The 26,219-nt window shown below is 42.8% G+C and overlaps 1 pseudogene; it reads left to right on the forward strand.

Moving 5' to 3' along the window:
- The first annotated feature begins 212 nt into the window (after positions 1–212).
- Positions 213–24,435, forward strand: LOC111969153 (lactadherin-like; annotated as a pseudogene).
- The last annotated feature ends 1,784 nt before the right edge of the window (positions 24,436–26,219 follow it).

The following is a 26,219-nucleotide window of genomic DNA, read 5'->3' on the forward strand; positions in this document are numbered from 1 at the left end:
TTGGCCACTATAGAGTCCCTATCTATCTCTATGGTTTGACCATAGCACAAGTTGTTCTATTTCATTGTGAAAAAACGACCACTAGGAAGCGATAAAACTCAAAATGTGGACATCAAAACCCCCCAGGTCCAGATCTGCAGAGGGAAGGGGAAAGGTACCCACTATAAAGGGTACATTAGTACTTATAGCGAAAAATGTTAGCCTACCATTGTTCTTAAACTATAGCCAGACTCACCAACATAGTAAGTTCTCTGAGTACATATGTCTATTCCAAAGTGTTTATGAAAAAATATATAAAGTGAAACACAAATGTTAACACAAATTTTACAGTACAAGGTTTAGGGATCTACTCCAGCCTCCGACGCGCCCACCCGCGCATTAATCCATGGAACCAGCTAATTTAGAACCCGCCTACCTTCCCTGTCAATCTCAGCCGGGAAACTAGCGGTATCGCCGTGATTACATTATCCATCTGGTCTACTCTCGGAAAGAGTGGGGAATTCTCGAGAAATCAACATGAAACGTCACGGGTTTTTGTGCCCTTTGACATTTATTGCGCTTGTGTCCTTATCGCTGCCGTCTGCTCAGTGAAAGGTGAGTCCCGTTTATTTAGTTGGTTAACTCATCCAACCCTCTCGCAAGAATCTACTGTTAAAGCCTAAATCCTTCAAAGGGAACAATCCGGAGTCAAACAATAACAAAACGTCTGACCCGCTACTTGTTTTGGTAAACAGCTGAAAGATGTGGCTTGAGAAATATAACCACTCTCCAAATTCACAGATAGACTAACCATCCATGTGACTGACCATCCATGAGATCAAAATGATAGTGGTAACCAGTGTTGACGCTATAGACCTACAGTGTATATTTCCATTGACCTTGTTTACAAACATTGGAGTAAAAACAAGCTTATATTTTTGGGTTCTGATGAAGATCATGAAGCATTTATAAATTATATTCTTCAATAATCAATGGCTATATGTCATTAATTTAACAGTTCACAAATGGATGTAAGCAACTCCAGATTGTCCCTTTAACGTGCAAAGGGACTTTATATGTTACATTCAGAGGTCTTTATATGTTACATTCAGAGGACTTTTATGTGAACATTCAGAGGACTTTATATGTTACATTCAGAGGACTTTATATGTTACAACAAGTTTCTGGCATCCTTCTTCCATTACACACGTACTGGTTACTCACAGGTGTTCATATTTGTATCATTTACCTGTATTGATTTTATTCAGATGACTATTTTTCACTGCGAAAGTAACTCTCTGTAGGCCAACACTTCATTAATGCAGACTATAACTACTGATTTTGCCTGTCACTTCTCATGTCCAACTCTCTTGTTGTTACTGCTCTGGCCAATACCTCTTGCATCAGACACTTACAAGCATATCCCAACTTTTCACCTGTAGGTCTCAGTGAAAACGGTTAAATGTCACAGGAGATGGACATCCAAATGTGGGCTGGATGATCAATCAAATCAAATGTATTATATAGCCCTTACATCAGCTGATATCTCAAAGTGCTGTACAGAAACCCAGCCTAAAACTCCAAACAGCAAGCAATGCAGGTGTAGAAGCACGGTGGCTAGGAAAAACTCCCTAGAAAGGCCAAAACCTAGGAAGAAGAAACCTAGAGAGGAACCAGGCTATGAGAGGTGGCCAGTCCTCTTCTGGCTGTGCCTGGTGGAGATTATAACAGAACATGGCCAAGATGTTCAAATGTTCAAAATGACCAGCATGGTCAAATAATAATAATCACAGTAGTTGTCGAGGTGCAACAGGTCAGCACCTCAGGAGTAAATGTCAGTGGCTTTTCATAGCCGATCATTGAGAGTATCTCTACCGCTCCTGCTGTCTCTAGAGAGTTGAAAACAGCACGTCCGGTGAATAGGTCAGGGTTCCATAGCCGCAGGCAGAACAGTTGAAACTGGAGCAGCAGCATGGCCAGGTGGACTGGGGACAGCAAGGAGTCATCACGCCAGGTAGTCCTGAGGCATGGTCCTAGGTTAGGTCCTCCGAAGAGAGAGAAAGAAAGAAAGAATTAGAGAGAGCATACTTAAATTCACACAGGACACCGGATAAGACAGGAGAAATACTCCAGATATAACAGACTGACCCTAGCTCCCCGACACATAAACTACCGCAGCATAAATACTGGAGGCTGAGACAGGAGGGGTCAGGAGACACTGTGGCCCCATCCGATGATACCCCCGGACAGGGCCAAACAGGCAGGATATAACCCCACCCACTTTGCCAAAGCACAGCCCCCACACCACTAGAGGGATCCCTTCAACCACCAACTTACCATCCTGAGACAAGGCCTGAGTATAGCCCACAAAGATCTCCGCCACGGCACAACCCAAAGGGGGCGCCAACCCAGACAGAACACCACGTCAGTGACTCAACCCACTCAAGTGACGCACCCCTCCTAGGGACGGCATGGAAGAGCACCAGTAATCCAGTGACTCAGCCCCTGTAATAGGGTTAGAGGCAAGAGGTCCCCAGTGGAGAGAGGGGAACCGGCCAGGCAGAGACAGCAAGGGATAAACATAATGGGAGGTAAAAAGTTATTGGCACACTCTTTTAATCAGGAAACAGTCATTTTCTTGTCATTAGTTTTTTTGTGTAGTCAGGTCTGTAAAATGAAGGGATGTCAGTTTCTATGATTCATGATTAGTTTATCATTCAACTCATCATGAATAACATTTCCCTGCATTGCTCAGCTAAGAATGACATTTGAAGTGTGCTTTCAGTCAAGTGATTTTCTTTCTCACCTACTCAAACACTTTTCAAGCTTTGCTTTCATTTAATTGTGTAAAATCATGTTTTAAACATTTATCACGTATCCCCACTGAAAATATATCACTAGAGCTTAGATAGTGAAGATTGCTACTCTTTGCCTCAGACAATTCCACGATCCAATCCAGAGGGCTGTACCTCTCTCAAATGGTCTAGGTGAGTGCGTTGAGTGAGTTGTTCAGACCAAGGTTCTAGTGATGACAACCCCCATAAACCTAAAAGATCATCAAAGGTGGCGCTTCAAAAGTGTGAYGGGTATTATTTCAGTCCTGTCTGCTATTTTTAGGGCACCCCAAAGAGTCAATGTATGTAATTGAACGCTTGACTCAGACATATTGTTGCCATGTGATTTTTGATGATAGACTGTCAAGCCTGTACTTAAATGTAAAAATATGGTTAGCAATGTATTTTTGTTACTCAACCCACCCCAATKCACACACASAAGGGTTGGAAGCACAGGGTCAGCCACTGCGCAGCACCCCTGGAGCAGATGGCAGCTAGGATATTAAATTCTCACCAGGTTTTTACTGTCGGGCCTGTGATTCTACACGGAAACCMTCCGCTTTCTGGCCTGTCTCTCTAACTCTTTAGGCTACCTGCCACCCCCAAGTAGGATCTGTTCTCTACTAGTCCTAATGTACACACAGTATACTGTATTTCCATAAGATATGCTTCACAGGAAGTGTATAAGAAGCTGTACCGATTGAATAGGAATCATCCGTATGTGATGTTACCTGTTCCCGCTGTAAAGCAGCATTATCGGCCTACAAAGCTGCTATCTACAACCTAAAAGGGTTCTTCAGCTGTCCCCATAGAACTGTTTAAAGAACATTTTTGGTTCCAGGTAGAACCCATTTGATTCCAGGTAGAACCCATTTGAGTTCCAGGTAGAATCCTTTACACAAAGGATTCTACATGGAACCCAAAAGAGTTCTACCTGGAACCMAAAAGGTTTCTCTTATGGGGACAGATGAATAACCCTTTTGGAGCCCTTTTCTCTAAGAGTGTACAGGTGTATGGCTACTGTCATGAAAGGTCTACCTGTAAACTTAGGCAACAATGTGCTCAACTATGTCCGCACACTATACAACAAAACATACGTTTCTCTGCAACATCTCTTGGAATACTTCTAATGCAGAGATTTTCAGATTATCTTCAGATAATTTAGAGAATCATCAGTTCTCTCTGGTGATAGAATGAGCTCTGTATAGTCACTCTTATTTGTGCGGCAGGAATGTTTACCTCGACCCACGTCCATGTTGTGTGTTGATGGGTTCAGTGGTATACCTGGCTCAAGCCCCTGACCCGACACACCTAGGTCGCGTTCCACTGCTTAGACGTTGTCAGATCTTACAACGCCTGTATAGGTATGTTACCTATCAGATAACCACATCAATCTGCCAGTCGATGACACAGTCAATAAAGTGGCTGGCACGCAGCAACCATTGGTTGATGCATGCACATCTGAGCAGTGGAACGCGACCCTAGTGTTGTGTAAAAGCATTTTGCTACATCCGCAATAACATCTGCTAAATATGTGTATGTGACCAATAAAATTTGATTTGATGTGATTTGTAAGTGTGGTCATTCCTGAAATGAGGAAAATGGAATCCACTTTGAGGTACAGTATATCCCTGGTCTGTTAATAATGTAGGGAATCCTGCATTCTTTTAGTTTGGCAGACAAACACATTCTGTTAGTGAAGTAAAGCACAGGGGGAGGACTTTCTTGGGCGCCCTGAAGCCTTCTTCACAACAATTGAACCGCTCTCCTTGAAGTTCTTGATGATCCGATAAATGGTTGATTTAGTGCAATCTTACTGGCAGCAAATCCTTGCCTGTGAAGCCCTTTTTGTGCAAAGCAATGATGACGGCACGTGTTTCCTTGCAGGTAACCTTGGTTGACAGAGGAAGAACAATGATTCCAAGCACCACCACCCTCCTTTTGAAGCTTCCAGTCTGTATTCAAACTCAATCAGCATGACAGAGTGATCTCCAGCCTTGTCCTCGTCAACACTCACACCTGTGTTAACGAGAGAATCACTGACATGAAGTCAGTTGGTCCTTTTGTTGCAGGGCTGAAATGCAGTGGAAATGTTTTTGGGGGATGCAAATGAACTGAATGGCAAACAGGGACTTTGCAATTCATCTGATCAGTCTTCATACATTCTGGATATATGCAATTGCCATCATACAAACTGAGGCAGCAGAAAATGTATATTTGTGTCATTCTCAAAACGTTTGCCACGACTGTACACAACACGAGGGTCGCGTTCCACTTGAATAGCGACAGTTGGTGAAAGAAACTGAAACAGGTTGATACCATTGATGATTTTTGTCATGAACCATAAACTCAAAGACAGGTGTCACTTCTGCTCCCCTTTCCATCCCTCCCTTTCCTGACTGTAATCAGCAGAGGAATTTTGGGGTTCCAGGTAGAACCCTCTGTGGAAAGGGTTCTACATTGAACCCAAAAGGTTTCTACCTGGAACCAAATGGGTTCTACATGGAACAAAAAAAGGTTCTACCTGGAACCAAAAATGTTTCTCCTATGGGGACAGTCAAAGAACCCTTTAAGGTCTCTAGATAGCACCTTTTTTTCTAAGAGTATAGGAGGCACAAAATCATGAAATGCCTCGTACACTTTCAACACAACACTTTCTCTCACCCCTTTGTGAGCTCCTCAAAGGAAGTGTTTTAACGCTGGTGTTCATGCTGTAGGGTGTCTGTTGTCGGTTGGTTGTAAAGCCAGTATGCTCACTACAAACGGTTGACAGAGGCTGTAAAACCCACTGATGAATAGAACAGCCCAGGTGAATGGTGAGAGGAGTGAGATCCCCACCATGCAGCCCTCTACATTACATAGCCTGGATATCTAAAACACTTAGTAACTACATTGTACCAAGAGGGTAAACTACATCAAGTATACCTGTAACTCTATAGTAAGCTACTTAGCATACTTGACAGAGAGCACACCAACTATTTTTCTCAGGCAGGGAGCTTGTTCATGATTGTCAACTCTAATGACCATTTTCAGCTCACCTCTTCAAACTCCTGTATGTCATTGAACCTACCCATTGTAAAGCAACTATGATTCTGTTTTATGAACCGGAATAGTATGCTGGTATGTCATGTCATGGAGGACTGTAAGGTCACTCTTGGCTTAGTGGAACCATAAAACCACCTGTCTCCCTCTGGATGTTCCTGTCCTCTCCTTCCTGTGCTCTGTGAGTCAGCACTTAGGCCCTCTATGACCTCCCAGCTAACATTGGCCCTCAACATCACCACATCTCCTTGTGTTCATGGAGGAAACGACTCTCTCAGAGTGCCAGAGCCTGTATTAACGAAAGTGTCTCAGAGTAGGAGTGCTGACCTAGTATCAGGTCTTCCCTGCCCGTGTCATCTTTTTCATATGATCTGAAAGAAATTACTGACCCTAGAGCAGCACTCCTACTGTGAGATGCTTTGTGAATACAGGGCCAGGAGTCCAGGGATGTCCCTTAATCAAGCCCCAACTCTTCATGCTGTGATGTAAGATTGTTGATCACTGTAATGGAGAGGCCATTGGGGGAGGTGTGACTGCCTTTTGACACAGAGATTGTCAAACTGTTAAAACATGGCAGGTGCATGGAGGCTCCATATCGTGCCTTTATGGGCCACCCTGTGGACACTCCTATCTCTCACCTCATTGATTTCCTCCCCCCTCTCTCCCTCTCTTTACCACTGCTCTTCCCCTCTCCCTCCCCCCGTTCTCTCTCTCTCTCTCTCACTCTTCCAGGAGATTACTGGAAGTGAATCTCTGCCATAAACGGAGGGACGTGTGTGACCGGGGTGGGGAGGACCCATTCATCTGTATCTGTGCTGATGCTTTTACTTGAGACACCTGCCACCTCAATGAGACTGGTAAGGAGGAGTAGGCTAGCCAAATATGGTCAAGACAGGTCAATGAGACGGTAAGGAGGAGTAGAGCTGCCAAATATGGTCAGACAGGTCAAATAGACTGGTAAGAGGATAGAGCTAGCCAAATATGGTCAAGACAGTCAATGAGACTGGTAAGGAGGAGTAGCGCTAGCGCAAATATGGTCAGACAGGTCAATGAGACTGTAAGGAGGAGTAGAGCTAGCCAAATAGTCGGACAGGCAAATAGACTGGTAAGGAGAGTAGAGCTAGACAAATATGTCTCAGGACAGGTCAATGAGACTGGTAAGGAGGAGTAGAGCTAGACAAATATGGTCAAACAGGTCAATGAGACTGGTAAGAGGTTAGAGCTTGCCAAATATGGTCAGCGACAGGTCAAAGACTGGTAAGGAGAGTAGAGCTAGACAAATATGCTCAGACAATCAAATCAAATCAAATCAAATTTATTAGTCACATACACAATGTTAGCAGATGTTAATGCGAGTGTAGCGAAATGCTTGTGCTTCTAGTTCCGACAATGCAGTAATAACCAACAAGTAATCAACCTAACAATTCCACAACTACTACCTTACACACACACACAAGTGAAAGGGATAAAGAATATGTACATAAAGATATAGAATGAGTGTGGTACAGAACGCATGGCAGACAGTAGATGTATAGCAGTACGGTATTCAATATGAATGAGTCACTGTAGGGTATGTAAACATAAAGTGGCATAGTTTAAAGTGCTAGTGGTACATGTATTACATAAGATGCAAGATGCAGTAGATGATATAGAGTACATATATACATATGAGATGGTAATGTAGGTATGTAAACATTATATAAGTGCATTGTTTAAAGTGGCTAGTGGTACATTTTACATAATTTCATCCAATTCCCATTTTTAAAGTGGCTGGAGTTGAGTCAGTAGTTGGCAGCGGCCGCCTAAATGTTAGTGGTGGCTGTTTAACAGTCTGATGGCCTTGAGATAGAAGCTGTTTCAGTCTCTCGTCCCTGCTTTGATGCACCTGTACTGACCTCGCCTTCTGGATGATAGCGGGGTGAACAGCAGTGCTTGGTGGTTGTTGCCTTGATGATCTTATGGCCTTCCTGTGACATCGGGTGGTGTAGTCCTGGAGGCAGGTAGTTGCCCCTGTGATGCGCTTCTGCAGACCTCACTACCTCTGAGAGCCTTACGGTTGTGGGCGGAGCAGTTGCCGTACCAGCGGTATACAGCCCGACAGGTGCTCTCGATTGTGCATCTGTAGAAGTTTGTGAGTGCTTTTGTGACAAGCCGAATTTCTTCAGCCTCCTGAGGTTGAAGAGGCGCTGCTGCGCCTTCTTCACAACGCTGTCGTGTGTGGACCAATTCAGTTGTCCGTGATGTGTACACCGAGGAACCTAAAACTTTCCACCTCTCCACTACTGACCCGTCGATGTGGATAGGGGGGTGCTCCCTCTGCTGTTTCCTGAAGTCCACAATCATCTCCTTTGTTTTGTTGACGTTGAGTGTGAGGTATTTTCCTGACACCACACTCCGGGGCCCTCACCTCCTCCCTGTAGCCGTTTCGTCGTTGTGGTAATCAAGCCTACCACTGTAGTGTCATCGCAAACTTGATGATTGAGTTGGAGGCGTGCATGGCCACGCAGTCTGGGTGAACAGGGAGTACAGAGAGGCTCAGAACGCACCCTTGTGGCGGCCCAGTGGTGAGGATCAGCGGGGTGGAGATGTTGTTACACCCTCACCACCTGGGCGGCCCGTCAGGAAGTCCAGGACCCAGTTGCACAGGGCGGGTCGAGACCCAGGGTCTCGAGCTTGATGACGAGTTTGGAGGGTACTATGGTGTTAAATGCTGAGCTGTAACGATGAACAGCATTCTCACATGGGTATTCCTCTTGTCCAGATGGGTTAGGCAGTGTGCAGTGTGGTTGCGATTACGTCGTCGTGGACCTATTGGGTCGGTAAGCAAATGGAGTGGTCTAGGGTGTCCGGTAGGGGAGGATTAATGGTCCTTGACTAGTCTCAAAGCACTTCATGATGACGGAATGAGTGCTACGGGGCGTAGTCGTTTAGCTCAGTTACCTAGCTTCTTGGAACAGGAACAATGGTGCCCTCTGAAGCATGTGGGAACAGCAGACTGGGATAAATTGATCGAAATAGTCCGTAAACACACCAGCCAGCTGGTCTGCGCATGCTCTGAGGACGCGGCTGGGAATGCCGTCTGGGCCTGCAGCCTTGCGAGGTTAACACGTTTAAATGTTTACTCACCTCGGCTGCAGTGAAGAGAGCCCGCAGGTTTTGGTAGGGGCCGTGCAGTGGCACTGTATCCTCAAAGGCGGCAAAAAAGTGTTTAGCCTGTCTGGGAGCAAGACATCCTGGTCCGCGACGGCTGTTTCTTTTGTAATCCGTATTGACTGTAGACCCTGCCACATACCTCTTGTGTCTGAGCTGTTGAATTGCGACTCGATTTGTCTCTGTACTGACTTAGCCTGTGAGTTGCCTTGCGAGAGTAGCTACACTGTTTGTTTCAGTCAATGAGACTGGTAAGGAGATTAGCCGCTAGCCAAATTGGTCAAGGCAGGTCAATGAGATTGGTAAGGAGGAGTAGAGGCTGCCAAATATGGTCAAGCACAGGTCAATGAGACTTGTAAGGAGGAGATAGACCTAGACAAATATGCTCAAGACAGGTCAATGAGACTGGTAAGGAAAGTAGAGCTAGCCAAATATGGTCAAGGCAGGCTGACGTATTTACAAAGCTTTGAGTTCAAATGGGACAATTCAATATACGCAGTATACTGGTCTGTCCTTGTCACTTCATTTTTAGAAGCAAAGCTAATTTCTTGGACTGGCACCCAGGCACTGGCTTCCATTTCTGTTCGTTAAACCTGACTGTTTTTCATTAAATTAAAGCATATTCTAGATTTTTTCCTTGAGTGTGTCCCGTCTTATAATTGGTCAATCCTATCTTAGGTCCCTGCATTCCCAACCCCTGCAGAAATGATGGGTCGTGTGAGTCATCACTCCGACCAGACGAGGAGACGTGTTCAGCGAGTACGTGTGTAAATGCCAGCCTGGCTTCGAGGGCGTGCACTGCCAGATCAGTAAGTTCCTTACTTGTGACTGTACCGTCCTAATTCGCCCTGCCAACCCGGGCTTCCTTCAAGAATCCCAGATCTGGATTGGTTGGTTGATTGGTGAAAGTAATAGGGAAGTAGTCGAACATGGCCAACATGTCTGTGCTACTCAGCGTTCCCCTAGATTGCTGTCTTAGATACATTTTTAAATCGAAAACAATTAATGCCAAATTGTTTTAGGTGAGGAGAACCAGAGCTTGGCTTGGGTAGGGTCCACTACCCCAATCCTAACTCCACCATTCCGCGTCAAAACATCAAACTGACAGACTGAATGGTGTGTCATGGCAGTCGTGTTGAGGCATTATTTACATTAATGGGTGAAAAGTTGGAAACGCCTGAGACGTTTTCCACTCTGTGCATGAGTGTAAGAAAGCATTGTGGTGACTCATGTCATGAAAGACTTTCATTCAGCTCGTTGAGAGCTGTTAGCTAATGAGGATGGCAACCCACCCAAGCCTTTAGAGTAAAAAGCGCTTTCCAGCCATTTTGACTAAATGCAGCATGACTGGGTGAATCGTGGATATGAATCCCTTTCCAATCTCCTGCTTGGAAGCATAAGATGTTAGTGTGATCTCAGCTTTTGAAGAAGTTGTGATTTAGCTCTTTGACCTTTACTGGGGGTCCAATCTGGTCCTTACTTTAAAAAAAACATTTTAAATATGTGAGTAGTACAGAAAAACATTACCTTTCAGTCATTAGAGACACTCATATCCAAAGGGACCTTTTGTAAGTGCTTACATGGAGCAGAATGGATTAAACAAACTGTATTATCCACATGATATGGAAATGTCCCTTTGGCTTCACACTATGACATAACAGTAACATGACATTAAAGCAATCTGTGTTAAATACATCCATCTTTAGACTTTTAAAATTAATTATACATGCCCATTTCTCATGAGTTTAGATCAACTGTCGTACCTTATTAGAACCCCAAATATAAACTTGTTTTACTCTTGTTTGTTAAACTTGTTTGTAAACAATGTAATTGCAGTCAAAAACTGTATAGCCTTAAAACATGGTTAAAACTATCATTTTGAGATCATGTATGGACAGTCCTTGTATCCATAGCTCTGTCCATGAATTAGAAATATGTTGATTTCTCCAGCCCCTTCCCTCAGCTGTTAACCAAAACAGCAGCTGGGTGGCTTTGTTATTGTATCGAAACTGCAGATTGCACCTTTAAAAACAGGGATGTCGTTATGATGACATTTACAACATTTATTTGGATAACAAAAGCCTGTGTTCTAAACCCTTCTATGGTGAGGAGAAGTAACTCTGCCTACAGTGCATCCCAGGGACACACCCAGGACGTGGTGAAGCGTGGGCTACTGATGGATGGGCTTTAAATAGTGTGTGTGTGTGTGTGTGAGTGTGAGTGTGAGTGTGAGTGTGAGTGTGAGTGAACACTGCCTGGCCAGAACAATGCATTCTGAAAGTATTGGATCCTGTTTGAATAGTTTCCATCCTTCCTCAGAGCAATCACTGATCCAACCAAATTGGATACGTAACAGGCAACAGCATAGGTTCCACCACATACCTTTCACCTATCTACACTGTAAAACATTCAAGAAATCCATGTAGCTTAAATATCCAAATTGGCTGGACATGAAATGTGTAAATTGTTGAGCTGACATGGAATACTCTACTAACCTAATAATGTCTGCTCAGTGTGAGTTGAATTTGAAAAACAACTTACCTATTTGTGTTGCAAAGGAAACTTTAATATTTGAGTAGTAATGCGTCATATTTCAGCCTCTAAAATATACAGTACCAGTCAAAAGTTTGGACACACCTACTCCTTCCAGGGTTTTTCTTTATTTGTACTATTTTCTACATTGTAGAATAATAGTGAAGACATCAAACTATGAAATAACACATATGGAATCAATGTATAGAACAAAAGAAAACTGTTAAACAACTCAAATAATTCTATATTTTAGATTCTCGAAGTAGCCACCCTTTGCCTTGATGACAGCTTTGCACACTCTGGCATTCTCTCAACCAGCTTGAGAGAATGCTTTTTCACATTCCAGATTAGGATCTAGGAGGCTAATGCCACTATAACCCTTGTCCTTTCCATTCATTTCCTTGTTTGTCCAAGTTTTCCATTGAAAGTCACGAATCTGATTGAAAAAACCAGGCGCGCTGATGCGACTACAAAACTGTAGATGATTCATAGCATATTAATAACCTCTAACTGCTAGTCTGACCACCTATTGCAGTGTTATTGCTGTTTGGTTGTCACCGCCCACGTTTGTTCTTGTTCCACCAGACGTCATAGATGTTATAGGCCTGTAAGGGAGGGTGGATCCCAGTACTGTCTTGTTAGTCCATCTTGACACAAACATTCTCCTGCTTGGGTAGTGGTTGGATTATACTGCCTGTTTGGTTATGGTCCCCATTATTCTAGAATCTTCTGCCCTTCCTTCTAAAGAATGGATGTCAAACCACTCTTCCTTCTGTCAGGGTCCCTGTCCTGTCATTGGCACAGACGTAGACACATACACACATGCAGGCGGCGCACACACACACACACACACACCACACAAAAAACCACACACACACACACACACACACACACAGTCTAAAGACACACCTACGGCATTTTAATCTACCCTAATCAAGGTCAGAAGATGTTATTACTGAGTAGATTCTCAGAATGACTGGAGGGTGTGTGTGGTTGTTTTCTGTGTATGTGCATGGCACGTGGGTGTGTGTGTGCTTGTATTTCTCAGTGTGGGTGTGTGTGTGTCACGCCGTTGACGGAATGGGTTTTAGAGTTGGGACCAATCCTCTTAGAGTTAACTGGGGAACAGCAGCTAAACAGAGATGTAGTGGTTAAAGTGCTGTCTGCCCCCTAGATTACAACCTGGAAGTGCTCCCAGAGACACTTAGATTGCTATAGAACACAGTTTTTCAACCACTGTGTTTACTGTTTATGGCCTATTTTAAAAATTCCAGGGATGAGTAATTACAATATCAAGATGTTCTTGCTTATGGTTACCTAATATTCTGTCCGATGACCCACCAAACACATTTTGGAAATTTTTCCTGTGCATCACGGGCACTGAATGAATGAACAAAGCAGATTTTGTGAAGGTCCACACTCTAGAGACGAATCAGTAATGAACTCACTAACGGGTACCGACCCACCATTTTAATATATTGGTTTTATCAGACAACAAATCAACACTTATAACAATTCCCCTGACGCCAAGTGACCTTGTTGAAATAATTTTGTGTGTTGGTATGTTCATTAAGAACCAAACAAGAATCAAACAGAAGAGGGAACCTACAAGTTTTCTGTTGCAAACATTTTGCTATGGTTTGCTATGGTGTGTGACTAATGAAATACAGCCCAGGCATAAATCCATGTTATCTTATAATACAACTGAGCCCCCGGTGGGGACTAGAAAGAGCTGCAGCAGTGGAACAGACTACCATAGACTACTTCCCAGATCACCTCACCCTGCAGGCACAACAGGACACACCCAAAACCACAACCCTGCCCTTCACCTGTGGTAATTTATGATGCCTGGCCCAAAGTTTCCCCCAACTGTGCCCCTGTCATCACCCTGTGTCTTAAGAGAACACACCGTGCAGAGAGGCATTATGGAGTCACGCTGGTGGTTTGTAGGTGCTTCAAGGTCACCCACCTGGCTGATTAGCCTGCAGGTACTTACTACTGGGCTATATCTGAATTTACCATTTGGGGTACGAAGTGTACTGCATTTAACCAATCAGGGACTTGTTTCTCTCCTGCTCAGGTCCAGGGAGGTTTTAGATGTCAGACCCAGTGGAACGAAGACTGGTTAATTCTGATGTATTTTCAATCGTTATGGTCTGGTTGTATAGAGCAATCTAGTTATATGACCAGATAAGAACAACAATGTTTAGTCTTCTTGATGTGCTTCCTGAAACAAATCCATCCAGAAAATCATTATGTGACAATGAAGTCCCATATTCTGTGTAAGGACAAGGTTTATTATGTGACAATGAGCCATGAACGTCCATGTCATGAATTCCTATGGTTAAGGAAAAGGTTTATTATGTGACAATATGAAGTTCCCATGTCAGATTCACTCTATGTAGGACAAGGTTTATTAGATTGACATAATGAATCCCATGTCAGATTCCTATGTCAGGACAGGTTTTATTGTGATCATAATGTAGTCCCACTGTCAGATTGCCTATGTCAGGACAGATTTATTATGTGAGCACTATGAATCCCATGTCAGATCCTATGGTACAAGGTTTATTATGTGTCATTATGAAGTCCCATGTCAGATTCCTATGTCAGGACAAGTTTATTATGTGACATAATGAAGTCCCATGTCAGATTCCTAGTTAGCAAAGATTTATTATGTGACATAATGAGTCCCCATGTCAGATCTATCTTTAGACAAGGTTTATTATGTGACATAATGAAGTCCCATGTCATTCCATGTCAGGACACTTATTAATGTGTCATATGAAGTCCCATGTCAGATTCCTATGTCAGGACACAGTTTATTATGTTCATAAGTGAATGTCCCATTGTCAGAATTCCTATGTAGAGACACAGTTTATTATGGTTATATGAAGTCCCATGCAATTCCTATGTCAGGGACACAGTTTATTATGTGTCATTAGAAAGTCCCATGTCAGATTCCTATGTCAGGACAAGGTTTATTATGATGACATCCCAACTTCTATATAACTATGTCTATCTCTTGTGCTTGTCCTGTGTAGATGTGAAATGACTGTGAGAAGCAGCCATGTAAGAACGTGGGATGTGTCGAGATCTGGATGGTGACTACACCTGCCTGTGCCCTTCACCCTACGTTGGAAAGCAATGCCAGCTCCGTAAGTTTACATATTCATTTTTGTCATTTAGCAGACGCTTATTATCCAGAGCGACTTAACAGTAGAGGCATACATTTTATTACATTTTTTTTTTTTTGTTACATACTGAGACAAGGATATCCCTACCGGCCAAACCCTCCCTACCGGCCACAACCTCCCTAACCGGGCGACGCGCTATGCCAATTGTGCGTCGCCCACGGATCTCCCGGTTGCGGCGGCTGCGGACAGAGCCTGGGCGCGAACCCAGCCCAGCCTGGGCGCGAACCAGAGACTCTGGTGGCGCAGCTAGCAGCTGCGATGCAGTGCCTTAGAAACACTGCGCCACCCGGAGAGATTAGGGCAGGGGAATCGCTGCGTAGTAGAGACTGAAACATGTCTACAACTCTGTGTATTACACGTTATGAACTGTCTCTCTTTGTACTTTAAGTCACAACCAGTATGTCCATATTAGAGATTATAACCTGTGTAAGTACAACTATAACCTATGTAAGACGTATATACATATGTATGTCTGTGTATCTGTTTGTTCCAGGTTGTATCTCTCTGATGGGGATGGAGGGAGGAGAAATCGTAGAGTCTCAGATCTCGGCCTCCTTACACTATGGCATTATGGGTCTTCAGCGCTGGGGTCCAGAACTGGCCCGGCTCAACAACCAGGGCATGGTCAACGCCTGGACCGCCGCCAACCAGGACAAGAACCCTGGATGGAGGTTAGAGAACAAAGTCAGTTTAGTAAATAATCACTTGATGTGGTAATCGTGTTCTCAAATGGTAGGTCATAACCCACTGGTGGACCGTGGCCAGCTCCTCATGGGTCCAGACTAAACCTGCTTGAAACATGCTTTTCTACACTTGATGAAAGTCACTCAATCTGGCCTCTCTATGGACGTTGTCATGGAAAAGAAATGAAACACCTTTTGATTTGTCTGAATGATGCCACACAGCTCTAGTAAAGTCTAAGCATGCAGTAGACATATAAACAGCCATACACTGTACACTCTCAGAAAAAAAGGTGCCATCTAGAACATAAAAGGGTTCTTTGGCTGTCCCCATAGGAGAACCCTTTGAAGAACCCTTTTTGGTTCCAGCAATAACCCTTTTGGGTTCGATGTAGAATCCTTTCTAGCTGGAACAAAAAAAAAAATCCTATGGGCACAACTGTAGAAACCTTTTGGAACCCTTTTCTTCTAAGAGTGTATCATCTAAATCCCAGTGGGGAGGATGATTAGTGGTTTGACCCCTGTCTGACCTCTCTCTGACCTCTGACCCTAGATCAACATGCAAAAGAAGATGCGCCTAACTGGCATCATCACCCAGGGTGCCAGTCGAATGGGCATAGCTGAGTACATTAAGGTCTTTAAAGTGTCTTCCAGCTTTGATGGTAAGACCTACACCCCCTACAGACCAGCGGGACAGAGGAAGGACAAGGTGACTTTACAATATGACTTTACCATAGTAATATGCATTTATAGTTAGTGACTCAGTGTAAGTTCATTTAAACAGTTGTCCCATTTCCTACAGTCTACAATAAAGGGTCAGATACGTTTCATCCTCTTRATGGTTAAGGTCAGAATGGTGGGAGGTTTAAGCTGTTCCTAGATCTGTTCCTAGATCTGTTCCTACTGGCGTGTTTTACTTGGAGCTGTACAGTTGCTCCCACATGAATGCCTGTAACAACTTGGTGACCTCACTTCTGTGCCCTGTGCCACAGGTGTTTGTGGGTAACATTGATAATGACAGCACCAAGACCAACCTGTTTGACCCTCCCATCGTGGCCCAGTTCATCCGTGTCATTCCTGTGGTGTGTCGCAAGGCCTGCACCCTGCGTATGGAGCTGGTGGGCTGTGAGCTCAATGGTAAACAGACACCTCTACACKGGAAAATAGAGAGGAAAGACGACTAGACTGCATCTCAATAGTTTTAATTATCTTCCTTTCCTCCTCGTCTGCATCGATCTGGAAACTCAGGACAGGTGATAGAATTTTTTTACATCAGATGATAATAAGGAGAATAAGAGAGGAAGCCACTCCAGACTATTGAGATGCAGCTGTAAATAAAACCCCATTCAAAACCCCAGGTACATTCAGAGTCCTCTGCCTGAACCACAAATAGATCTTGAGAAAACTTACAAGCCCACCAAGTAAAAGGCATTAAGTTGGGTACATGCAGTCTCCTTGTGTTGACACTGTGGCTCTTCTGTCCAGCTTGCTGACAGTAAGAGGGGTTTGTTTAGATGGCCTAACACTAGTCTAGATTTAGTTATGGTTAGACCACATACTGTAGGGAATGGTTTGGACAGCATTCAGAGGGAGACCCATGCCGTGCAACAATGGAGACGGAATTCCTGACGAAAGCACTACCCATACACTCACGCACACTCACACACCATGTCCATATGTGTTTCCAGCCCCACCCTATTACTCAGTGTGTATAGAGCTACAGTTCAAATTGACTTGCTGCTAGTAAGGCTATTGGGCACTTTTCCTATTCCCCATTATTTTCCTATTCCCCATTATTTTCCTATTCCCTGCCTCACCTTTCCTATTCATTTCAATGCCTCCTTTATACRATTGATATTTGTTTATTATCAATATCTGTCTGGTACTTTTCATTCCCTGCTTTCATTACTTGGTCTTATTATTGACTTTCTGTACTGTGCCTTTACACAGGAAATAATCTGCCATACATATCTGTCCTACACTGTTTATGTCATGCTACCTGTCCTACAATACATATCTGTCCTACACTGTTTATGTCATGCTACCTGTCCTACATTGTTTATGTCATGCTATCTACAGTACACTTCACTGTTTATGTCATGCTATCTGTCCTACACTGTTTATGTCATGCTATCTGTCATATGCTGTTTATGTCATGCTATCTACAGTACACTTCACTGTTTGTCATGCTATCTACAGTACACTTCACTGTTTATGTCATGCCACATGTCCTACACTGTTTATGTCATGCCACATGTCCTACACTGTTTATGTCATGCACATGTCCTACACTGTTTATGTCATGCTATCTGTCCTATGCTGTTTATGTCATGCATCTGTCCTATGCTGTTTATGCATGCTACTTCCTCACTTTGTCATGCTATCTACAGTATACTTCACTGTTTATGTCATGCTATCTGTCCTACACTGTTTATGTCATGCCACATGTCCTACACTGTTTATGTCATGCTATCTGTCCTCACTGTTTATGTCATGCTATCTGTCCTATGCTGTTTATGTCATGCTATCTGTTCCTACGCTGTTATGTCATGCTATCTGTTCTTCAATGTTTATGTCATGCTATCTGTTCTTCAATGTTTATGTTCATGCTATCTGTTCTTCACTGAGTCATGCTATCTGTTCTCACTGTTTATGTCATGCTATCTGTCCACACTGTTTTAAGTCATGCTAACGATCCTACACTGTTTATGTCATGCTATCTGTCCGTCACTGTTTATGCATGTTGTCAAATCAATCGATCAATCAGTAAGTGGCTAATCTACATGCCTTGAGCTGCAGTGTTGGCTGGTGGAGGGATAAATTAGGAGGACGGGCTCCTTGTAATGTACTCCACTGAGTGGGTGGTTCTTCACTTGGGTGTGGTCATTGGTTTCTCTCTATTGGTTCTCTGTCTTTCACCTCCGCTCCTTTCCTGTCCATCATTGTCTCTCTGCTGTTTCGTTTACAGTATATTCCAACACGACAGGTTGCTCTGAGCCAATGGGCATGAAGTCCCGCCTCGTCTCTGATGGACAGCTCTCGGCGTCCAGTGCCTTCCGCACCTGGGGCATTGATGCTTCACCTGGCACCACATTCGCCCGGCTAGACAAACAGGGCAAGCCAACGCCTGGTCCCCCGCCACGAACAACCGCTCAGAGTGGCTACAGGTGAGACTGACACCACCAGCGCTAATATAATGATTAGATCTCCTCCTTTAAAGGGGCAATATGGATTCCAAAAACAAACCACTTGTTTTGGTAAACAGCTAAGGGATGGGGCCTGGAGAAATTTAACCACACTCAAATTCATAGACAGAGCTATGGATGCAAGGACTGAACATCCATGAGCTCAAAAGCATAGTTTTAACCATGTTTGAATTAGTGTTTGTTTAAAATTACATTGTTTACAAACAATGGAGTAAAGCAGCTAAACGTCTATTCTTTAAGAACCAATAGCAGCTATATACATACATCAATAGCAGCTTATACTACATCAATAGCTAGCTATATACACTACCATTCAATAGCTAGCTATATACACTACCATTCAATAGCTAGCTATATACACTACCATTCAATAGCTAGCTATATACACTACCATTCAATAGCTAGCTATATACACTACCATTCAATATCAGCTATATACACTACCATCATACTAGCAATAGTACATTCAATAGCTAGCTATATACACTACCATTCAATAGCTAGCTATATACACTACCTTCAATAGCTAGCTATATACACTACCTTCATAGCAGCTATATACACTACCATTCAATAGCTAGCTATATAATACGATCATAGCTGTATATACACTCCTTCAATAGCTAGCTATATACACTCCTTCAATAGCTAGCTATATACACTCCATTCAATAGCTAGCTATATAACTCATTCAAAGCTAGCTATATACACTACCATTCAATAGCTAGCTATATACACTCCATTCAAAAGTCTGGGGTCACTTAGAAATGGCCTTGTTTTTGAAGGCTATTCCATGCGAGAAATCGCCAAGAAACTGAAGATCTGGTACAACGCTGTGTTCTACTCCCTTCCCAGAACAGCGCAGACTGGCTCTAACCAGAATAGAAAGAGGAGTGGGAGGCCCCGGTGCACAACTGAGCAAGAGGACTAGTACATTAGAGTGTCTATTTTGAGAAACAGACGCCTCACAAGTCCTCAACTGCAGCTTCAATATAAATAGTACCCGCAATTCTTCAGAGTACCTCAACAAATTGACAACTACAATGCCAAAGGTCTGCAAGGCTGTAATTGCTGCAATGGAGGATTCTTTGACAAAAGCAACTTTGAAGGACACAATTATTATTTCAATGAAAAATCATTATTTATAACCTTGTCAACGTCTTGACTATATTTCCTTTTCATTTTGCAACTCATTTCATGTATGTTTTCATGGAAAACAAGGACCTTTCTAAGTGACCCCAAACTTTTGAACAGTAGTGTAAGTAAAATACATGTATGTACCAATCCCACATTGCCATTTTAAACTGTCTTCTCTAACAAAGGATTACAGGTAGCACTTTATTTTACAGTTTAGAAATGACATGGTAATTACTTGGAAGTTACTTGGTAAAATGGTATTCATACAGTAATAACCTATGAGTTACTTGTTTGTGTCTTTAGGATGGGAACTTTTAGCTACCAGGTAGTTCCCAGTTGTGTTGAATTAGTTGTAGTACGTACCAGAGTGTACAGATTGTTACGGCATCATTTCTTACTAAATACCATCTAGATATCAATGGAAACAGTGCTTAGAGGAAGGATCACTTTCTCTTCCTAATATATTTGTAACACAAAAAGTCATGGATATTTTATCATCCTTGTGGATTCTGACATCTGTTCTTGCTTCATACTATTTTATATGATGAAACAGCTATTCAATATTGAGCACAAATTGTGTGGGAAAACAGACATCAGGGATAGGAGTCTGACATACGTTGACGTAGTATCTTTGTTTATAAACTTCACACACTTCTTATTCTGAAAAGTGAAGACATTCCTGTGAGGGGAGTCTACCTTGTAGTAGTTGTAGGTTTTTATGACACTGATGAAGGTCAGATGGACGAAACGTGAAATGGAATAAATCTTTTAATTTTTTCACCTGAAATCAATGTGTTGAACTATCCTTCTCTTTTCTACTATGGTTTTTCTACAGTAGCAATGACACGTTTTGTGATTTAATTTGACCTTGGGAAAAGAGCTACTTCGTAAATACCAAAATACAGGGTTCATTGAATTGAAGGTATTATCTCATCATTAATCTGGTCTATATGTTACTGTCTTGTCCTCCATGATCCTGTCCCAGGTGGACCTGGAGAAGACCAAGCAATCTGACAGGCATCACCTTCAAAGTGGCCTACAGCGACGACGGACAGGCCTGGAACCTGGTGAAGGATGAGAACACCAACACAGAGAAGGTCTGTGAACCACTGCTCACAACGTATTCTCATTATGACAGTCTCATATATTGGGGCTCCCCAACAAAATAAGTATTTTTCAGCCTCATAGTTCTGATAAGCTTAACTAKCTTCCTTTCCTTGTCTCCTCTCCATCATCGCCACTTATCTGTTAGATGATAAGTCTACCCAGCCATTCCAATGTTCATAAAGGAAAGGAGAGAAAGCCATTTAAAAGTAAAACAACACAGACATACTCTAATCTTTTTTACCCTGACTATTTGATTTTGACAGTAGGGATAAGGGGTTTTGCAGACCTCTGCACAGTTTGTTGACATGAGTTGGGACCTGACTGTGTTTTCCGTGCCAATGTACGGACCCCCTCTCCGGACTCCCACCCTGTGTGTGGAGTGTATCCCCTGGCCCTCTGTGTGAATGATCTCTTTACTTCCTGTTTTGCCCCTGGCTGGATCAGTGCTAGTGACGCTCACCCCTGTAGCCCCCCTCTCTGTGTGGGATAGTGGAATAGGAGARGCCAATCTTCACCCCCATAGGAGTGCTGCAAGCAAGGGGCTGTTTACATTTGCATTGGGGGCCTACACTGAATAATTCAATGACCTTCAGTGACGTATAAACAACCAATCTTTTCATTGAGTGTAGACCCTTGACATTATATGACGTAGCCAGGGGCTTCCTCAGAGGGACTGGGAGGGGAGTTGTGTTTGGGTCGTAAGGCTGTCATCATGAATGAGGTCATAGTTCAGACCAATTTTACAACCCTTGATGGGAGGCCTCAGACATTGACCTTTGACCTTTACATATTGGTTCATAATAGATCTGTCCTCCCATTCAGTAGTACCATTAAAAATGACTGTTTCAATGAATATGGTGAATATTTAAGTTTATCTGAACAATAACTGTTACACACATGAAGTAATGTCTTAACACAGTTGGGTTGGAGATTGAAAAACAGAAGTGAACCTTGAGAAGGACTCCCGCACACTGTGTATAATGCAGAAAATGACATTTCATGAGTCCCTTTCAACATGCATATTTAACTATAGACATATTTGTTCAGATGTAGAATTATTCACACCATACAACATATATGGTAGTTAACCGTTGATGTGTGTGTGTGTGTGTGTGTGTGTGTGTGTGTGTGTGTTCCCTGACAGATTTGGTAGTTAACCATTGACCATTGATGTGTGTGTTCCCTGACAGACAGATATTGGTAGTTAACCATTGATGTGTGTGTTCCCTGACAGATTTGGTAGTTAACCATTGACCATTTGATGTGTGTGTTGTCCCTGACAGATTTGGTAGTTAACCATTGATGTGTGTGTGTTCCCTGACAGATTTGGTAGTTAAACCATTGACCTTGATGTGTGTGTTCCCTGACAGATTTGGTAGTTAAACCATTGACATTGATGTGTGTGTTCCCTGACAGATTTGGTAGTTAAGCATTGATGTGTGTTCCCTGACAGATTTGGTAGTTAACCATTGACCATTGATGTGTGTGTTTCCCTGACAGATTTGGTAGTTAAGCATTGATGTGTGTGTTCCCTGACAGATTTGGTAGTTAACCATTGACATTGATGTGTGTGTTCCCTGACAGATTTGGAGTTTAAACCATTGACTTGTGTGTGTTCCCTGACAGATTTGGTAGTTAACCATTGATGTGTGTGTTCCTGACAGATTTGTAGTTACCATTGATGTGTGTGTTCCCTGACAGATTTTCCAAGGCAACATTGACAACAACATGCATAAGAAGAACCTGTTTGAGCCTCCGTTCTACGCCCGCTACCTGCGCGTTGTGCCCTGGGAGTGGCAGAGCGCATCACCCTGCGCATGGAGCTGCTGGGCTGGTGACTTCTAGAACTACATTACCATAATCCACCAGTGCTCCACTCAGCCCTTCACCCAGTCTCCATACCGTACCTGTTCACACTTGACCCACCTGGAATTAGTCACACCCTTCCTCTGCACCAGGACATAGAAATCTAATGTATAGAATGTACATTGGGAAAAATGTGTCAGGTTCTAACGTTTCCGAAACTTTGTATCAATAGAATATGCTCCAGATTAAGTCTGCTCTACAGCTTGTATTTCTACAAATATTTTTCAGTTTTTTATTATCTAGCTAAAACTGATCAATTCAATTGGTTTTCGATCCTTTCCACAGTGACTGTGGAAGTGTCAATTCTAATAATATGGGCTCTCACATTCTCTTTGTAGAATAGGGTATGTCTGAAATGACAGCCTATTCCCTATGTAGTGCCACAATTTTTTGACCTATTGCAGTACATGTGCTGTGGTCAAAAGTGCACAGTATAGGAACATGTCAGACAACCCTTCCCCAGCGCTGGCCAGTTGCAACACGTTCCAAACACTCACAGTTCTGTGTGATGTCACTTTGCCAGCCGACCTAGCAGCTGCTTGTCCCGCCGTGCTCTCTGACATTATGTATCCAGGGTGAGAGCCTTCTATTTACAGCAGTGGTATTCCAGAGTCAGGGTCGCCAAATAAAAATAACATCCTATCCCAGTCGGCATGGACTTATCCTAGTTGGTGGCAACCTAAAAAATGAAGAAGTAGTACCAACAGATTATTGTATTGACAATATACGTTTTTGAGAAAGATTGGTTCTCTTAATTTTTATAAGAGAGATGAAAGACAATGATTGAAGGTTATTTGTTGTGATGTAAAAATCTAAACTTAGAGATTTGAAGGTTGTGTTTTTAGATTTGGGTTGGGGTCACCAGAAATTCTGCAGAAAAAATGTGGTCCTGCTGAAAAAGTTTGAATACCACTGATTTCCACAGGAGGTTGGTGGCACCTTAATTGGGGAGGACGGGCTCGTAGTAATGGCTGTCGCAGAATTAATGGATGGTATCAAACACACGTTTTCTATGTGTTTGATGCCATTCCATTCGCTCCATTCCAGCCATTATATATAAGCTGTCTTCCCTCATCAGCCTCCCACTGTGATTTACAGTAAACAAAAGGCTCTGTCGAGGCCCACAAAAAGCTGCTTGCAGTCCTGATTGTCCCCAGATCTGGAGTTAAAGACCCCTGGTCTATCATAATATAGATGGGAGTGTATCGCAGGGAGAGTAGACACATCAGCTGGTCGATATGAGCACTTAGTAGTATATTGAAGCAGGGCCTATGTGCAATATACTTTTTGGTAAATRGCTRGACATAATAAATTAACAAATTTGTTAATTGACAATGGAATTATTGTACTGTATATTACCTATACTGTATATTMATTGAAGGAAGGACATTGCTTTTTAAAGTGAAACTGAAAGCTGCAAAGGATTGTTCAGTATGATAGTATGATGTACCTTTCACACTTGATCCATGACTTCAGTTTTTTTCCAATTTAGCAGATTTGTTTATGTTCTAGTAGGCCTAAGTAGGCCTAAAACAGGGTTTTCCCATAATTTATTAGCAGAAATGAAATTGTACAGACAAGAGACAAGTAGAAATTGAGTGAGTAGAAATTATTAGACAATATGTTGTGGTTTTTAATTATTTTTTAAAGAAATCAAATATGTTGGTCTTCAACAGACATCMTTAATTAAAAAAAGTTGAAAAACCTTCTGTGTTAAACATTTTGATTGAAAATAATGTCCATTACATAAGACATTGCATGGGTAGACATTGATGTCAGTCTTACAGTAATAGCATCAACTTAGTTAGAAGCATAAAAAGAAGTGTCCCTTTGTAATTTCGCCCTTCTGCCTAACTCTCAGTGACAGGCAGATTCTCTCTGTCTTTCTCTCGCTCTCTTGCTCTCTCTCTCATTTATCTTTGTCCCTCTATTACTTCCCTTCTCCTTTTCCCTCCCTSTCTCTCCCTCCCACTGTTTCTTCCTCTTCAATTTGTGTCCATGCCGCTGCCAGGACGTTACAGAGCAGAACTTTGTGTTCCCCCTAGTTCTGCAGTGGAGCCCCATTCTCCTGCCTGACCTGTCTTATCATACTGTCAGTACGGGCGTGTCGTGGATAGCAGGACAGAAAAAAGTTGGTTCCAGCAGAAGTGGGACCTGATTATTAAGTGACATCATGGGGGCTTGTTTATGGGGCTGTGTGTGTTAGTGCATAGAATCTGAATTGCTTTTATAAAATAAACAGACACTCTTAAACTTCATAGTTGCAATAAACGTGTTTACAGCCAACGTCAGTATAAACTACAGTAATTTAGTTGACTCTTTGGGCGTGATGACTGTCTAGAAATAATGCTCTGTTCACGACTTCCCGACTGTACAATAGCAGAATAATTCATAAAACAATGTCATTAAGGCTAGACTATATCATCTCAACCTTTTTGAAGGAAAATTCAATGTCTAGTCCATTTTGGTGTCCCATACATGTTGGGACTAGGAAGTAGTCTGGCCAGTCCAGTGTGAACCACAGAAGACAACCCATGGGTTTGTCCTAAATGGCACCCTAATGCCTTTTGACCAGAGCCCTATGGGTCCCTGGTCAAAAGTAGTGGCACTAAATAGGGAATAGGGTGCTTTTTGGGATACAAGCCATTGATGAACCTCTACCGCTCTGTTGTAACACTGTCTGACCCCTGAGGGATTTCCATTGTGGGTCAGACCGGACAAACCATGGTCCTGTGGTCTGTGTCTCTCCCATCCAAACATTCCCTGGTTGTGTCCCAAATGGCACCCATCTAAATATGGTACCTTTGACCAGGGCACATAGGGCTCTGGTTAAAAGTAGTGCACTATATAGGGAATAGGGTGCCATTTGGGGGGGCACCTATGACCCAATACAGGACTCTCCTGGCTGGGCAATAGACTGGTGTTTATAGTAGTAATCAACCCTCTTAGCTCCTCATCTCCCTGCTATTCACACACGCTGGTATGTCTAGCCCCTGGCCAAGGCTTTTAACTACACTCTGACTATACTTTAGCACTGTGTGTGTGTGTGTGTGTGTGTGTTTCTCAAGTGTAAAAGTGTGCATGAAAACAAGTCATCTATAATTGAATGACAACAAAACTTAATTGAAGAATCCCTACTGTTGACCAATGACCGACGAAGGGCCGTAGGCTCCGAACATCGTCTTCCTTGACAAAAAAGCTCTATGTGCACGAACGCCGGGGAAAAACCTTGCCGGAGAACAAAACGAACAAAACCATCACAAAATGTAGTAATATTACATGCTTCAGAAAGTATTAATCAATACAGAATATCTCATTTACATAAGTATTCACAACCCTGAGTCAATATTTTGTAAAAGCACCTTTGGTCCGATTACAGCTTTGAGACATCTTGGGTATGTCAGTATCAGCTTTGCACATCTGGATTTGGGGATTTTCTCCCATTCTTCCCTGCAGATTTTCTCAAGCTCTGTTAAATTAGATGTGGAG

The sequence above is a fragment of the Salvelinus sp. IW2-2015 genome, linkage group LG10, assembly GCF_002910315.2.
Source record: "Salvelinus sp. IW2-2015 linkage group LG10, ASM291031v2, whole genome shotgun sequence".
In the NCBI taxonomy this organism is placed as follows: Eukaryota; Metazoa; Chordata; class Actinopteri; order Salmoniformes; family Salmonidae; genus Salvelinus; species Salvelinus sp. IW2-2015.